Genomic DNA, 16531 nt, shown 5'->3' on the forward strand with positions numbered 1-16531 from the left:
TCTGAGTACTTGAGTCTGAGCATGATGAGTTTTCATCTACCTGAGTTAATAAATCCCTTTTTATGTTTTCCCAGCTTGGGAGTTTCCCTTTTCTTTTCCTTTTTTTTTCTTTTCTTTTTCTCTCCTCTCCTGTTCTCCTTCTCTTCCTCCCCTTCTTCTTTTCCATTAGCGACCTAACAATAAAGAAGCTGAGCCTAGACCAGTGGTTCTATCGACTGATTTGGATAAAGAGCTGGTGACTATGATTCACTAGCAACAAATAAGAAAGGTGTGCATAGAATAATGAATTTTAGGGTTGTGTTCAAGCAAACAGATTTGTAAGCCTGATGAATACTTGATGGTCAACATATTATGATGTGTGATGACTGTTATAAATTTTAAGCAGTTTTTATACTTCATTGTAAGTACTTCATATATATTAAACATGTATAATACATTCATACATACATATATGCATTCCATATAGTTATCTCACACAATAATAATAGCTAAGCATAGAAAGAACTCAGGGTATTAGTATGCCCATCTCGACCGTAAACTCAGGGAAGGCAGGATGAAATACGCCTTCTTTCCCACTCAGTCCCCACTGTCCATCACAAAACCTGGTACCTGGCTGGCTTTCCATTTGTGAAGGAAATAAACAATAACACTTCCTCTATTTGCTTTGGCATGTTCAAATTTATCTATACTTAGATCCAATGATCTTTGCCAAGTTTGCTACCTCAAGCAGGAAGAGAGAAATCAGTTGAAACATATTTTGATGTATATATCAGACAGCAAACAGTTAACATCCTCAACAGATAAAGACTAAATGGACTAAGGAGTTTGTAAGCAACTTGGAATGCTGATAAGCAAAATTGTGCTTCAAATATGTTGAATAAAATATTAAATCTTCAGAGAGACCTACTTCTTTGAATTTTAGGGTTTCCCAAGATCTTAACCTAAAATTTCTCTCCTTAGTCCTTGAAAAAAAGCAAATGCTTCCTTTAATATGTCAGCCTTAAAAAGATTATTCAATAAATGAAGAGAAATGATTATTTATTAGAAAGCAAAGCATTATATTCTTATTTTACCCAATTTACCAAGGCATCCTTTATACAGATGAGGATTTTAAATATTTAAAAAAAAGCAATACTTAAAAAACATAACCAAATCAATTCTTTATAGGAAAATCATGATAGATTTGGCTTGTATCCCCAAAACAGTATGAAGAAATCAATAAGCAAACAACAGACTTGGGAATATACTTTAAATATGAAATGGACAAAGGGTTGATATTCTAAACATGTAAAAAGTACATGAACATGCAATTCATAAAAGAAGAAATATAAATAGCCAATACGCATATGCAAACAACATCCAACTCTTGCAGTAGTAAAAATTAAAAAATATATCAAGATATACTTTATTTGGCCCAGTCAAATGGAAAATATGAACAATATTCATAACCCCCAGTCCTGGCAAGGGAAATGGGTCCTTCCATAAAATCTGATTGGAGTACAGTTTCTGTACAACTTTTTCGGAAAGATGATTTTAAAACATGTACTAAAGGCTTTAAAAGAGTCATGATTACATTCCTTAACCAGCAATTTTATTCTTAGAAAAAAAAATAGAGATGAGTATCCTGATTCATATGTTAACAATTCACATAAAAGATCAAGCTAGAAACAACCACCAAGCCCAACAATAGGGGACTGGTTAAGTAAATTATATTCACAAGATTGAAGATTCTAGCAATGACATTATGTATTGACATAGGAAGATGGTTGTAGCATACCGCTATGGAAAAGTAGGTTATAAAACAGAGAATACAGTGCATACAGTTTTTATAAGAAAAAGAATACATGTGGGCGCCTGGGTGGCTCAGTGGATTAAAGCCTCTGCCTTTGGCTCAGGTCATGATCTCAGGGTCCTGGGATCGAGTTCCGCATCGGGCTCTCTGCTCAGCAGGGAGCCTGCTTCCCCCTCTCTCTCCGTGCTTGTGATCTCTGTCAAATAAATGAATAAAATCTTTTTTAAAAAAGAAAAAGAATACATGTATTCAGATACGCATACATATTGAATAAAAGAGTATAATCTGAAATATTAACCATAGTCACTTGGGGTTAATGGGTTAGTGGGCTGTGGATATACTTTTCTTTGCATATTTCTTTGAACTCAAAGATTTTTTTTAATGGAAGGTATATGCTTAACATATACACAGAAACACACATGCTATGTGCATTGTATGATGCATTTTCAGAAATTAAATCTGTGTAATCAAATCAAGAAACAAAATATTTCAGTACCTCCAGAATTCTCCCTCTTTCCCCTTTAGTCATTAATAATCCTTCAAATTGATTATTATGACTTCCAAAAACATAGAATGGTTTTGCTTGTTTTATATAAATGAAATCTCACAGTATATAGTCTTTTGCGTCTAGCTTCTTTCATGCAACATTATGTTTATAAGATGTATCTGATTTATTATGCCTAGCTATAGTTTGTTTATTCTCATTGTTGTGGAATATTCCATCGTGTAGACACACTACAATTTATTTATGCTTTCTACCCTCGATGGGGGCTTGTGTAGTTCTCAGTTTGAGGCTACTATAAATAGTGCTGCTATGAATATTCTAGAACATGTCTCCTTGTAAACATATGTACACATATTTTTTAGATACGTACCTAGGAATGGAATTGTGTCAGAAAGCATGGTATTCTCAGCTTTTATACCACCAAGAGTATTCTAGAGGTGTGTACCAATTTACTGTCCCACTATCAGCACAGGAAAGGTGTGTGGTGTGCCCTATTGTTTACTCTATCCAGCTCTTCAGGCAATTGTGACTCCAATAAGGAAGCTGCAGAAACAGAAGTCAAGGAATCAATCCCATTTACCATTGCACCTGAAAACATAAGATACCTAGAAATAAGCCTAACCCAAAGGGTAGAAAATCTGTCCTCTGAAAGCTATAGAAAACTCATGAAAGAATTTGAAGATGACGCAAAGAAATGGTTGTGTCCATGATCATGGATTGGAAGAACAAATATTGTCAAAATTTCTATACTACCTAAAGCAATATACACATTTAATGAAATCCCTATCAAAATACCACCAGTATTTTTCACAGAGCCAGAAAAAAAAAATCCTAAAATATGTATGGAACCACGAAAAAAACCTAAATAGCCACAGCAATCTTGAGAAAGGAAAGCAAAGCTGAAGGTATCGTAATTCTGACTTCAAGCTATATTATAAAACTATGCACAAAAATAGACACATAGATCAATGGAACAGAATAGAAAACCCAGAAATGGACACACAACTATGGGGTCAACAAATCTTTGATAAAGCAGGGAAGAATATGCAATGGGAAAAAAAGTCTCTTCAACAAATGGTGTTGGGGAAACTGGACAATGACATGCAAAAGAATGAAACTGGGCCACTTTCTCACACCATACACAAAAATAAATTCAAAATGGATGAAGATCTCAATGTGAGACAGGAAACCATCAAAATCCTCGAGGAGAATACAGACACAGCCTCTTTGACATGGGCTGTAGCAACTTTTTACTAGACACGTCTCCAGAGGCAAGGGAAAGAAAAGCAAAAGTGAACTATTGGGACCTCATGAAGATTAAAAGTTTCCGCACAGTGAAGGACACAATCAACAAAATTAAAAGGCAACCACCAGAATTGGAGAAGATAATCGCCAGTGACATATCTGACAAAGAGTTAGGGTCTAAAATATATAAAGAACTTATGAAACTCAACACCCAAAATGCAAATAATCAGTTTAGAAATGGGCAGAAGACAGACATTTTTTCCAAAGAAGACATCCAGATGGCTAACAGACACATGACAAGATGCTCAACATCACTCATCATCAGGGAAATACAAGTCAAAACTACAATGAGATATCACCTCACACTGATCATAATGGCTAAAATTAACAACACAGGAAACAACAGATGTTGGCAAGGATGTGGAGAAAGGGGACCCTCTTACACTGTTGGTAAGAATGCAAATGGTGAAACCATCCTGGGAAACAGTATGAAGTTTCTTCAGAAAGTTAGAAGTAGAACTACAATATGAACTAGCAATTGCACTACTAGGTATTTATCCGAAGGTGACCAAAATACTGATTAGAAGAGGCACATGCACTATGGACTCTGAAAAATAATCTGAGGGGTTTGAAGTGGGTGGGGGGTGGGAGGTTGGGGAACCAGGTGGTGGGTATTAGAGAGGGCACGGATTGCATGGAGCACTGGGTGTGGTGCAAAAACAAGGAATACTGTTATGCTGAAAATAAAAATTTAAAAAAATAAATTAAATTAAAAAAAAAAAGAAGAGGTACATGCACACTGATGTTTAGCAATAATAGCTAAATTATGGAAAGACCCCAAATGTCCATAGACTGATGAATGGATAAAGATATAGTGTGTGTGTGTGTATACATATGTGTGTGCATGTATAAAATTATATATGTGGTATATATATATATATGTATACACATAATGGAATATCACTCAGCTATCAAAAAGAATGAAATCTTGTCATTTACAACAATGTGGATGGAGCTAGTGTGTCTTATGCTAAGTGAAATAAGTCAGTCAAAGAAAGACAAATATGATATGGTTCCCCTCATGTGGAATTTATGAAACAAAACAGATGAAAAAAGAGGGGGAAAAAGAGAGAAGCAAACCATAATATAGACTCTCATCTATAGAGAACAAACTGAGGGCTGCAGGAGGGAGGTGAGGAGCAGGATGGACTTAAATGGGTGACGGGCATTAAGGCGGGAACTTGTGATAACACTGGGTGTTATGGGTAACTGATGAATCTCTAAATTCTACTCCTGAAATTATTATTATGCCATATGTTAACTGACTCAAATTTAAACAAAAATTTGAAACAAACAAAAAAACCCAATTACCTCTATTTGTTTGTGACAAAAAACCCTGGGGAAAAACTTTTCCCAGAGCAAGCATTCAGTTAGGTTAAAAAAAGACAACTCCCATGTGAGGTCTTCTAGGGAACCAGCAGACAGGTCAAATAATGGGAATGAGGTTTGAAGGAGCTCCAATGCCATATTGCCCCCCTTCAGTTGCTGCCAGGGGGTTGGGTTTCACTGTTATTATGAGCTGTGGGTTTTCAAGGCTACCAGAGAGTTCGGGGGGTGGGTGTGGTATGGGAAGAGGGCAACCAGAAATGCCACAGAGCCTCTCCTCTTACTGAGCTGCAGTCATTTTACTTTAGTAAATGTTCTCTGAAGAACTATAACCCTTTCGTTAATTCCCAGAGTTCTACAAAAACAACAACAACAACAAAATTGGCTCTGACAATTTTTGCCAGTTTTCTAATTGTTTTTGTGGAGATGATTTTTGGAAGTCAAAATACTTATTTACTTACTCCATCCTCACCAACATCCCTCAATATGCCTTTTAAAAATTTAATCCTCACCACAGTCCTATGAGACACATATAATGATCGGGCCATTTTACAGATTACGAAACTAGTATTTGAGGTCAGGTAACATGCTCGGGGGTACAGTTAGTAAACGGAAGTGCTGGGGTTCACACTCTGGTTATTGAACCCTCCTGGTTGAACTCTTAACCTTGTATTCACTAGTGAAGGAAAGATGGGAACAAACCAATGCCTCAAGCCTTGGGCCTCTTCTCAGGTCCACCATTTCAGGAGGTGCCTTGGGGTTTGGAGAGACACTGGCGTTATTTTCCTTGAGTATAAAAGGGAGGTTATGTTACCATTTCTCTTCCTAAAGCCTCAGAATCCAAAGATTCTGCATAGAGAAATAATAGGGGTCCCCTCGCTGTGAGGGCTGAGTTCCAATGAGGAAAGCTTTCAGCGTACGTGACCATCAAATGGGTGTTTGTGCCATTTGTGTTCTCCCAACTCCATGATTATATGAAAAAAATAGCCAGGACTACACCAGCTTGAGGAACAATGTCCTTCACTGAGTGCTCAACCCTTAGAAGGATTGTTTTTTTACTTCTGTCACCAGAGTGTGGAAACATGGACTCGATTTTTCAAGCGAGTGATGGAAATAGGACTAACAAGCGGTCCCAGATTCACTCATATGAAAACAATAACACATTCTGTGACTTGGAGGTCTGGAGGTTTATGTTGGCACCAATTGGAATGCTAATGTGCAAAGAATCTGGTCTCTCCTCTCAAACACTAACAAACACCAGCCATTTCCTACTGATTGGTTTCAACCTAACAAGCATTTTTTGAGCCCAAAAGAATATTTCATTGTAGAGTATTTAGATTATGCTGATTACTCACTCATGAGCCCTAAGTTGGTCAATGAGGAACAGATTGCTTCAGCTTGGTATTATCTACCACCCACTCGCTATCACCACCACGACCACCACCACCCAGGATTAATAGTCATAAACAGAAGAAGATATCACACGAAAAGAAATCTAAAGTTTTCTTAAGTGCTTCATGAACTCTGGAGTATCAGAGATCCCCTTTGGGCATATGATAAAAGCTGTGAACATCTCCTCTTGTGAAACTGCCCTACTGGTAGAATTGCCAAGTTCATCTTGCGGTTCACAGACTCTCCAAAAAGCGTATCCACCTTTGAGAATTCTTTCTACGGTACCGTCCAGGTACTTTGTCCAGGGCATCAAAGTCTTGGTCATATAGGTTTCAAAGTGCATTTCACAGAACTACTCTGAACTTTCCTCCTACCAACTTAGAATTCTGCCTTAACCTCAGAATTGGTATGTCCAGATGAAACTGGACCATCATTTCTGGAAGACTGATATTGACTGTGTGAGCAGATCCTTATGGAGGGTATAAAGTGTCTTGGAACAAATCATGGCACCAGAAATGTCATTGATTACTTAGATGTGTATGTGTTTGCTGTTTCTCAAAGAGGTTTTTTAAAATAGATATGTTTTTATTTCATATCGGCATCTACAGAAAACATCGATGCGGGTATTAAGAAACTGGAAATCAAAATAAGTAATTTGCAGGTCATTTTAAGTATCAATGAGTTGAGTAAAACTGTAACTTTGCCACTATTTTAGTTTTTACTTTACTGCACTGCCAATGTGAAAGTCTAATTTTCAAGCACAGCTACCTTCTTTGCAGTTAATTGTCTTCAATTCAATAGGCACTACTGAGCATTGGTTAAGGGGCAGGCCCCGTGGTGGGCATGGGGTTACAAGGTGGCTGAGGTTCTTCAGGAGCTCACAGTCCCACGGGGAGCACAAACATGAAACGAACAGCTTCACATACTAGGGTTTGTCCGTCATCAACCATGGCAGCGCACAGAAGGGTTCTGTCAGCACAAAGATAAATGGTCTCTCTGCGTGAAGAGAGAATGAGGAAGGTGACAAGGGAAGAGTCGGGGGAAACATCTGGGGGAGGGAGATAAAACAACAGACTCTTGAAGGAAAAGCAGAGCATCAGGCATTCTAAAGGGAAAGGACAGGATTCTGAGAGACATGAAGCAGCAGGGCCATGGGGGACACTGTGAGTTGTGCAGTTTGACTAGAGTGTGACATGTAATCGAGATGTGGGGAGAATGAGGCTGAGGAAGCAGATAGCAGGGAGGGTCTTGTTTGCCTTGAGAAGAGGTAGGCTTGGTCCCAAATGCCCTGGCAAGTCATGTGAATAGAGTAGTAAGGTGAGCAGGCCATGTGTTAGCTGGTAGGGTCTGGCTACCTTAGGGACAGATTTAGGGCAAAAGTAGAAAGACGAAGAAGGCGGTTGTTGCACTTGTCAGTGTGAGAGGTGGTGAGGCCTGCCCTGGGGAGATGGTGGTTAGGGCAGAGAAAAAGAACCTAGCTCAAGGAAAACTTGAGAGACAGAATTGCTCGGAGTTGGTGGCTGATCACATGTGGGAGAGAGATGGTGGAGAGAGGATGAACAAATGCGCCACCATGAGCTAAGTGGGATTTTCTGAGCTGAGGGACATGTGGTGTGCCAAGAAGATGGTGCATTGTGCTTGAGGTGGACATGGGGACACACTGTGAGCGTCTGAGAAGGACACTAAAGATGGTGGTTAAAACTGTGTGAGAGATCACCCAGTGGAAATATGCAAAAAAATTAGCGTCCTTAAAATTTGGGGATGATAAACTCCTGGCAGGATACGAAGAAAAGATCGACTTACTACAAGGAAAGCACGCAGGAGGGCACGCAAACACGTGATTTTACTTACCACTTGAGAGGGTCACCAAGCTCCAGTTCAAAGGTATGAAGCCCGAGGGGAGCGTTCTGTGACAGGAGGTGAGGAGTGTTGGAGTCAAGTGTCTGGTGCATGTATCAGTAAGCATGACATCCCCAGATGGGACCATCTCCTCTAGATGACCCTGGCAAGGCCACCTGACCTTAGACAGGAGAGAAATGAGGAAGGCTGAGTGATTGCCAGCACTCCCTCACTGATAGGGCCGACAGCAGCTCGGGAGGGTGGAGGATCTCTGACCTGGGAAAACCGCCCCTGCTTCCCTCTCCTCTGTGGGTCTCATTGCTCTGTTTCCTGCCTCTGGGCACTGGCCCTCATCTCAGGGCTTACAGTGACGAACTCACTTTTCAGATATGTGTCTGTCATGGGGGGGGCAGTGGGGTGAGGAGACAGAAACTGTCAGAATTCTTATCTAACATATGACTCTGTAGAATAATTTTCCTGAGGAATTTTTTTTAAGAGCTTGTTTGTTTGTTTGTTTAACATAGGGAGAGAGAGAGAGAGAGCGCACACAGAGGGAGCAGCAGTCAGAGGGAAAAGGAAAAGTAGACTCCTCACAGAATGGAGAGACTGACGCAGGGCTGGATCTCAGGACCCTGGGATCATGACCTGAGCCGAAGGCAGACACTTAACCCACTGAGTCATCCAGGCACCCCCTCCAAGGAATTTTTATACCCATTATTTCTACTACTGTCATTACATGTTCATAAATTTCAGGTCTTGTCATTTATGGGAGCATCTGAATTTGGGAAGAGATAATGGGTGTGCTTAGGGTCACAGAATAATTCCAGAGGGAGTTCTGATTGTTGGTAGGCCAATTTTCTAGCTATAATATCATGTTACTTTAATCTGAAGATGCAATGTAAATTATATTTTTCTCTTATTCTTATTAAAATTTTCTTGAAGTACCAAAGAGTTATAATAATCAGTATAACAACTTGTGGCTTCCTGATGAAAAAGGAAGAGATGATCAAGAAACACGTGTTCGTATGAGCTTATTTCTAACCAAGTTCGGATTTTATTCATTTTATTATATTTGCTGGCTTCTCTATGTTTTGCTTTAAGAAGGCTCAGATATTTGAAATGTGTATTTATATGTGTGTGTATGTATATATATACACATGTATGTGTGTGTGTGTATATATATATATACACACTTTCACTGAATATTGGCAGTAAACTTTCAAATATCTTTTATAAATGGTAAAAAGATAAGATCAGTGAGTTAAGACCTCAACCATGATAACATGGCTTACATTATGCCATGAGGAGGACTTTGCACATGGGAGCAAAGCTCGGGAAGGCTCAGGGTTGATCACCACCAAGTGAGAGCGGAGGTGGGCATTCACTTGAGTGTCACAGAAGGCAACTGTAGCCCTTTCTCCCTCTACTACAGGCGTGTTTCTCTTCTCTTTTCCTTTCTCTCCTTAAGTTTCTGCCTCCTCACTTCATATTATTCACCTTTTTTCCCATTTTGCTTCTTGAACCTTCTAAAATAACCTTCAGCTGAGGACTCAGTCCTTTACAGACTTGGTCATAGTCGATCTTTAGATCCAAATCTCGAACTCCATGCTATTGAGGGAATTAAGTGTAGTAGTTCAGGGTGAGGGTTCTGGAGACAGATTTCTTTGCCATCCTTGACATTAGCTCAGTGGCCCCACGCTAGGCCCTTCACTTCTGCTCTTTCTCTCTCCCACTCCCTCCCTCTCTTTCCCTTCTCCCTTCCTCCCTTTCTCTCTCTCCACCACATGAAGACACAGAAAGAAAGCAGTCATCTGAGGAGAAAAGAAGAGGGTCCTTACCAGAACCAAACCATGCTGATATGTTGATCTTGGACTTCTAGCCTCCAGATCGGTGAGAAAATAAATTTCTGTTGTTTAAGCCACTAAGTTTAGGGTATTTTGTTATGACAGCCCAAGCTAACACATGTGATTTGGGGACTGACTGCCATTTCAGACTGCATAGTCTGAGAGGGCTTCTCTAAAAAACTGACATTTGAGTTAAGATCTGAATGTTGACAAAAAGGGAGTTAAGTGAAGACCTGGGATAAAGGAGTACCTTTTTGAGTAAGGCGGTTGTGTAAGGAAGACTGTGACCCTTTGTATACCTGTGACACAGACATAAGGACATCAATTCCCCTCTCTTCTATTCCTCTTCTCCATAGTCTACCAATAATGCCTCATGGCTAGGACTCGAAGACCTTACCTGGTATCTGGGATCCCTATGGAAGCATCCACATGGTCCCACCCTTCTCAGAAAGCCTTGGGCTTATTATATTTCCGATTTCCTTTTTCCAACACAACTTGCCTTTCCTGTGTCCCATTTCCTCAGTAACTCATATTGGCTGACACACCTGAGGAACGTAAATTATTCCTCCCAGATAACATCGGCATTTCACAGGGACCTTCTTTTTTTTTTTAATTTTATTTTATATTTTTATCCCCAGGGGTACAGGTCTTACAGGGACCTTCTAAAGGCAACCTGATTCTAGATGAGAGGCAGTGATGTGGGAATCCAGGCACCATGGGGACTGAGGGGGTATTGTAGAGTAGATGCCCAGCATAGGGAGATACATATTTCCTTTCAGGGCTGCCTTTTCCTGTGTGCAGAAATTACGGATATCTAGAATATACTCCAAACTGACACTGAAGAATAAAGATTTCTATTTCAATTCCAAATATAGCTAAAAATGGAGGTAGGTTGCAATTTAGGCCAAATCGTGACAATATCTCCAATAGATTATATCTCAGTACACTTACATAAGCTCTGGATCGACTAATTCCTTGTCAAAGGATTTTAGATTAATATCTGAGTTTTAAATGTTGAGCTACAAAGGAGCTGCTAAAACCTCAAGCAGCTAAAATCTAGTTCCCAATTCACAAGAAATTTGGCCAAGGAAGACATTAAATAGAGTGGTGTCACTAGTCAGAGTTGATGAAAAGCAAGCACAGAGATGGTACCTATCAAAAGGGAAATTAGAATAAATGAATATTAAAATATTTAAATCTATAATAATGTGTTCAAAACACAGTTCTGAAGAACATTATCATTGGAAGTGAGAAGCCAGTGCTAAGTCACTTATAGTCTTTTCTAAGCGAGCTTCTTCTCCCATTTCAACTCATTAGGATAATATTAGCTTCAAGTGTAATGGTGTAATTTTAACTGTACTGTACACAAATTACTCTGGTTCTCGCTCTGACAAGGTTTAGCAATAATCCCTCTTGGCAGACCTTTAGCAATTGCTAAAATGCTGGAAAAACAAAAAGGAATGCAGCCTTTAGGAAAAAAAAAAATATATATATATATACACACACACACATATATATAGTCAAGACAGCCAGTAGATTATATTTACCTAAAGAGGGGCAAAGAGTGCTTCCAAATTCTCTAAGTTTAATGTCTACCTTTTAAGAGTTCAAAGAAAAAAAAAGGACAGAAAACCCCAGACATTTTGCCATTTCTGAAATTCCCTGGACACCATATTACCTTATAGAGTTTAATGTCATGAGACAGAGCACCAGGATATAGATTTTTTATTTTTACTGTTAACCATCTGAAGGATAGACTTCTAATACTAACCTAAATACAGATACACATACATACCCACAAACATATGCTTCTTAAAAGTTCTAAAGGTCAAGTTAATTTCTGCCAAATAGTATAGAGCAAATAAATACATCTTTTTAATGCTCAATGAGCACTATTTAATTTTCTTAGTCAGAAAAATGGAGAAGGTAGTAGCTACCTCAAAGGTTTCTATGAGGATTAACTAAGGTAGTGAATTATAAAACACCTACTACAGTGTCTGCCACACAGTAAGGACTAGTAAGAAGCATTATTACTGTTATAACTACCATTAGTGACAAGGTAAATAAAATGATTCATATTTGAATGAAAATCCAGAATCCCAAAGCACTTCCATACACATAACATTTGAATGTCCAAGCCATCTGGTGAGAGAGAAAGATGAGAACCCTCATTCCTGTAGGTGAGGACTTAGCAAAATTAAACTATTTGCTCAAGATCACATACCTGGAAATGCAACCTAGGTCTCCCAAATCCTAGTGACCCATAAAGCCTGCCCTTATTTCTCTTAACTCTTAATACCCTGGACTTGCACTTTTCACCTAGTCATTCCCTCATCAGATTATCAGAAGCCCACTTTGTATCAGTCTTCGTGGCCCAGTGTGGAGGTCAGAGGAGGGACCAAGACAGACAGGTGCTTGTGGTCATAGGCTTAGTTTCCCAAATTTGGTGCCAGGATGTTGAGATAGAGAATAATTAACAGAATAAGCAAATTTCCTAGTGTAATGGGCTAAATCATGTCCCCTTCCCCCCAACCCCAAATTCATATATTTAGGCCCTAGTACCTGGTATATTTTGAGGAAAGTGATCATTTTTGGAGATAAGTCTTCAAATAAATGATTAAGTTAAAATGAGGATCTTGGGGGTGGGGCTTGATCCCATCTGTTTGGGGTATCTAAGGAAAGGAAATCTGTACTTACGGGAGGGACTGGAGGCACAAGTACAGAGGAAAAACCAAGTGAGGACACAGCGAGAGAATGGCCAGATATCTACAGGCTAGGGAGAGAGGTCTCAAGAGAACCAAATCTACTGACACCTTGATCTGGAACTACTAGTCTCCAGAGCAGTGAGGAAATTGATTTTTGTTGTTTAAGTCTCCCTGTTTATGCTATTTTGTCATGGCAGCCTAGCAAACTAATGTATCCAATAAGTTGACAAGCACTATGGGAAAAAAGTAAAAGAAGAGAATGTTAGCAGAGATGAGGAGCTTTGGAAGAGTCATTGCAATATTTAATAGGTCTCATCGGGAAGTGAGGTTCTGAGCTAAGATTTGGCAGAAATAAAGGAATTAGCTATGGAGACATTCAGGGGAAGGCTTTTCCAGGTAAAGGGGATCGTTGGTGCAAAGGCCCTGGGGGGTGGGAGGAGTATTCCAGGTATGCTATGAAGCAACTTCTGAGAAGAAGGGACTGGGAAAGAATGAGCAAGGGGTGAGGTTGGGGAACAATGGGAGGGACAAGTCAGGTAAAGCTTTGTAAGCTATTGTAGGAACTTTGATTTCTTATTTGCATGAAATGGAGTTGCTGGGTTCTGATTAGAGTGATGTGACCTGATATAGAATCCTTTTGCTTCTGTGTTGATCATGAAGATACCACTGTAAGTTCAAACTAGAGTGGAAAGCATGGAAGTAGTGATGAATGGTCAGGTTCTGAATCTGTTGTGAAGGCAAGCCCAAGAGGATTTCCTGATCGATTGGACAAGGTATATGAGAGAAAGAGTAGAGTGAAGGATGAGACCCCCTGGATTTCAACTGAACAGATGAAAGAGCGTAGATATCAGCTTCTGAAATGGGAAGGCTGCAGGTAGAAGTGATATGATGAGGAAGAGCAAAAATTTAATTTTGGATGGATTGAATTTGAAATATCAGACATCCAAATGGAGATGTTAAATTAGCAGTCTAATATTGGAGTTTGAAGTTTGGCAAAAAGCATTCTGCTGGGGATATAGGAGAATGAGTATAGTTAGAAACAAATTAAAAACAAAGATGGAGACCTCAAATGAAGAAAGGGAAACCTCAAATGAAGAAATCAGGGAGAAGACAAAGATTCAACCAAGGAAACTAAGAAGCATGGCATCCTATATTGCCCCAAAACAAGCAAACAAACAAACAAACAAACAAAACAAGTGAAGAGATTGTTTTTAGGAGAGAAGATTGATCAACTGTGCTGAATGCTGCCATTAAATCAAGCAAGATAAGTTCCAAGATTTGACTTTTGGATGACAAAAAGAACAAAAGAACTTTCTGTGGGATGGTAGGAGAAATAACTTAGTTTAGTAGATTTATGAGAAGGACAGGAGAGGAATTAAAGACTGAATATAAGTAACTACTTCAAGGAGTTATACTGACAAGGAGGGCAACAAAAGGAGCCAGTATTGGTGGGGAAAAGTGGGAGTCAAAAGAATATTTGACATTTTCTTGGAGAAATTCTTTTTTCAAGAGAAACTAGGAGAAATAGCAGAATGTTTTTAGTCCTGTAAGAATGATCCACTGGGTGGCTCATTGGGTTAAGCCTCTGACTTCAGCTCAGGTCATGGTCTCAGGTCTTTCTTTCTGTCAAATAAATAAATAAAATCTTTAAAAACAAAAAAAGAATGATCCACTGGAAAGGGAGAAGTTGACACAGAGGAAAAAGAGGAGCAATTAGTTGGGGAGGTGAGTGGGGATGACATCTAGTGCATTAGACCAGCTTTCAGCAGAAAGGAGCATAACTGATATTTGCTCTTATACAGCTGAGTATTCGTGGGGGTGGGAGCTCCTAACAGTTTCTATTTTTTTTCTCAGTGAAAAATAAAGCAGTAGTCTGTCAAGAGGAGTGAGGGTAGGAAAGAGATGTCAAAGACTTGAAGTTAGAGAAGCTATGATAAAATGACATATTGGTTTGCATGACAAAGTACCACAAACTGGGTGTCTCAAGCAACTGAAATGTGGTGTTTCACAGTTCTGGAGACCAGAATTCCAAGACCAAGGTATTGGCCAGGAGAGTTCCTTCTGAGGCTGTGAGGGAGGATCTGTTCCATGACTCATCCATTTCTGGTGGTAGACTGCCAATCTTTGGTGTTTCTTGGAGTGTAGAAGCATCATCCCAATCTTTCAACTTCATCTTCACCTGGTGTTCTCCCTATGTAAGTGTCTGTGTCCAAACATCCCCTTTTTATAAGGACATAGGTCATGTTGGACTAGGGGCCCACCTTCAATGACCTGATCATAACTTAACTAATTATAATTATAACAACCCTCTTCCTAAGTCAGGTCATGCACTTAGGTACTGAGGGATAGGGCTTCAACATATGAATTTTGGGGGTGGGAACATAATTTAGTCCATAACAAGTGATCAAGGAGATTGGCAGCAGAACAGGAGCAAAAGGAGCCACATAACATTTGTGGTCACAATTCCAGAAGATCATTTTTTCCACTAACATTCAGTTGCATGGGTGCAAGTACCAAGTAGAAAAAGAACTGGTTTTATCTAAAGTTGTGGTTTTACAGGTTAAACTCAAGCAAGGGATTCAAGGATGTACGCCAGCTGGTGATTATTATGTTTTACTATGGAATTGAAGCTGGAAAGGGAGAGAAGAGAGAACTTGAAGGTGGAAGGGACAGAGAAAAAAAATATTAGGATCAATGGATAAGGGGTCCTGGTTGGGGGGAAAGATGGTTGAAACTGGGGCCCTTGAGGAAGTAAGCTAGAAAATTGCAAAGTGGTAGGAAGACAGTAGGGTGCATGGAAGTGAAATAAAATGGTGTTTGGTTATTTTCAATGACAAAGTCTAAGTTGACAAAAAAGTGAATGGTTGAGGCGGGGGAATGGACAAGATTGTTGGAGGAGTGGAGGCCACAGTACTGAGTAATCACTGGCGTGGAAGAGTTATCTATATGTATGTTTCCATTCACTCATTCACTCATTCACTCATTTCTTCATTCAAATACTATGTGCTGATCATAGGCAGAATGGAGTTTTGTTGAGAGCAAGGTTCATGAAACTCAACAAGAAAGCCACTGCTAGGGCGCCTGGGTGGCTCAGTGGGTTAAGCCGCTGCCTTCGGCTCAGGTCATGATCTCAGGGTCCTGGGATCGAGTCCCGCATCGGGCTCTCTGCTCAGCAGGGAGCCTGCTTCCCTCTCTCTTCTCTCTGCCTGCCTCTCCATCTACTTGTGATTTCTCTCTGTCAAATAAATAAATAAAATCTTTAATAAAAAAAAAAAAAAAAAAAGAAAGCCACTGCTAAACCCGGGTGTCCCTACCTGAGCTTAGAAGGTAATCTTATGTTGACCTATCTCATGATTATGGGAGCAGAAAAAGAGGGAAAAAAAATGTATTGAAGTTAACTTTGAAACTCCTTTAATATCCAAATAAACAATTAACCTAGAAGAAAATAAAAATTTCATTCTTTAAACATCCTTCACTGCTTGTTTTAAAAAATTATTATTATTATTTGGTCTCCTCAGTAGCTTATGTTCATTGTGTTGATATGTGTGTTTCCTGGGGATTCTACACACTCCAAAATCTGAAGAGTAAGCAAAAATAGTGCTTCTGCTTAAACCCTTCACAGTTTATAGCCACATTTACATAACATTAAATAAGTCAACAAAGGCATCATTAGCTCCCATTAAAATATGAGCAAAGAAATTTAAACGAACAAGACAGGCTAATTGGTAAGTAATGTTGTGTATCAAAAATTATGACTGTAAGATACCCTAGTTAATGAGAAGCCCTACAATCATGTTTACTACATATTTAAAAATTAAATGAA

The 16531-nt window shown here is 39.3% G+C and overlaps 1 long non-coding RNA gene across 1 annotated transcript in view; it reads right to left on the reverse strand.

The window, feature by feature from the left end:
• Positions 1-1021: 1021 nt before the first annotated feature.
• LOC309861773 overlaps positions 1022-16531 on the reverse strand; it is a 75107-nt gene continuing 59597 nt past the window's right edge. The window contains exon 3 of the long non-coding RNA XR_014310195.1: positions 1022-1988. This is a non-coding gene — a long non-coding RNA (uncharacterized lncRNA). The remainder of the gene's footprint in view (positions 1989-16531) is intronic.

The sequence above is a fragment of the Mustela nivalis genome (assembly GCF_964662115.1).
Source record: "Mustela nivalis genome assembly, chromosome: 3".
NCBI lineage: Eukaryota > Metazoa > Chordata > Mammalia > Carnivora > Mustelidae > Mustela > Mustela nivalis.